The sequence below is a fragment of the Microcebus murinus genome, chromosome 1, assembly GCF_040939455.1.
Source record: "Microcebus murinus isolate Inina chromosome 1, M.murinus_Inina_mat1.0, whole genome shotgun sequence".
NCBI lineage: Eukaryota > Metazoa > Chordata > Mammalia > Primates > Cheirogaleidae > Microcebus > Microcebus murinus.
Genome location: NC_134104.1, coordinates 11,226,437 through 11,228,648, shown reverse-complemented (window position 1 = coordinate 11,228,648; position 2,212 = coordinate 11,226,437).

The window sequence follows — 2,212 nt, the reverse complement described above, 5'->3', positions numbered from 1 at the left end:
CAACCTAGTTGGTACACAGTCACTTCCCCGGATGCCCCACCCCAGTGTGCCCCACACTGCCCTGCCCTCTTGGCCCCACCCACAGCGCCGGCCCAGCTGCTCCCCACGGTCCAGCATCTAGAAGGTTAATGCCTTACATGCAGGAGGGAGCCACACCGGTGGCTAAATATTTGTAATATCAACCCCGATTACAGGTGAAGAAGTGGACAAAGATTTCTAGAAAGATTTCGTATTCTTTATTCTATATAGATTCTATAAAGGATCCTATAAAGAAGAATCTAAGTACTTTGTTCTTAATTGTGTACTCTCCAAATGTGAGTCATTGTTTTCAGGGCACCATTTGGCTTTTAACATAAAGACCCTGCAGAGGGAGCCGTTTCCTAATATAAAAGGAGCTACAGACCCTCCCCCCCCCCAACAAGATGGCCATTACATTATTAATAGTGTGCTAGGGCTGCCATTAAAAAAGTACCATAGACTGGGTGGCTTAAATAACAGAAATGTATTATCTCTTGGTTCAGGGGACCAGTAGTCTGGAATCAAGGTGATAACAGGACTGCCTCCTTCTGAGGTCTCTTTCTTTGGCTTGCAGGCGGCCACCTACTCCGAACCTTCCCGTGGTCTGTGTGTGTGTGTGTGTGTGTGTGTGTGTGTGTGTGTGTGTGTGTCCTCACCTCCTCTCCCCATAGGACACCAGTCATATTAGCTTGGAGCCCACCCACATGACCTTATTTTCCTTCATTACCACTTAAAAGGCCCTTTCCCCCAAAATAGTCACATTCTGAGGGACTGGGGGTTAGGACCTCAAATATATGAATTGGATGGGACCGCACATTCCAGCCCATAACAGCTACCTGGTTTTCAATTTTGTTAATCTTTAAGAAGACATATATTGCAAAATGTTTCTCCACTGTTTTCTAAAGATCACATTGCCTGTGTTGTTTTTACTCCCATAACAATTCAACAGTTTAAAGTCTTTGTCCTGCCAATGTATTGGCACGGCCCAGTGGTGTGCTCAGACTGACAGAAAGCCAGGCCTGGCCCACCTTGGGCAGATCCTGGGAGTCTAAAGACAGAGGAGAAAGTCTGTGAGCGGGACACGCACAGAGGGTGGCTGGCAGCCATCTGCAGAAGCCCAGTGAGATTACTGCGCTACCAAATGGAGGATGGCAAATGTCAAAGCCAAGATAATAGGGCCACTCCTGACATCTCCAAGAGCAGCCTTGGAGCCTCCCTCTGATTTCACCCTCTCCTGTCCCAGTTTTATACACCCAAGGCTGGGGCAGTTCTGCTGATTGGCCTGCCTGGATTTGCACAGGGGTCAACCTCACTGGGCTAGGTCGGCTTCACCAACCCCATAGTTAGACGACAGTGGTCTCCTTACAATGGAGCACCCTCCACCTGCCAGGCAAACAGATCCTTGTCCAGTACACCCTGGCTTGGAGCCTCAGAGATGGGAGGACAGTTAGCCAGGTGTCTCTACAGGGTCATGCTAACCAGCCCCTAGACCCTCTACAGACCTCATCCCACAGTCCTAAAATGTAATCCCCCCAGGTCTGAAGAGTTATCTTAAGGATGAATGAGCACATGCCAGTAGCGATCAGTTGCCTTACTCTACAATCATCAGTGCATTGCAACCAAACATCATAAACTTCTTTACACATCACGTATCAGAGGTTTTCTGCAAAGCAGACCACCACCACCAGCAGTGTGGTAGATGAGATCTTCGCCTACAGTAGGATTCCGTGCGCGCTCTCGGCACCGGTAAGATCACTTATACTTACTGAGCGCGTCAGGACATTAGAGGTGAAATTGAATCCCTCAGAGAGATCGAAAGCCAGAGTCTGGGGCCAGAGGACGCTGGATGCTGTGGCTTTCGAGGAGGAGGCAAGGCCGTGCACGCCCCTCTGGGCTTTGGGACACGGGCCAGTCTCACGGAAGAGGGGGTCGTTCTTCTGAACCAGCACTGGGTCACTCAGCCATTCGTTCTAGATCCTGGAGCCTTTGGAGGGTCTAGAACCCTTGCAGACGGAAGGCCATTGGCTCAGGCCTGTCTGTATCATGACCCGAGATGTTATGTCCCCGGTCCTGCTGTCCTTGGATACACCTCCTTAGCCCATAGGGACCTCAGGACTTCTTTGTGGTCTGCCAGAGGAATCCGCTCGCACAGAAAAGCCTTGTGGGTGCTCCAGAAAACGTTGTCAGGGCCACA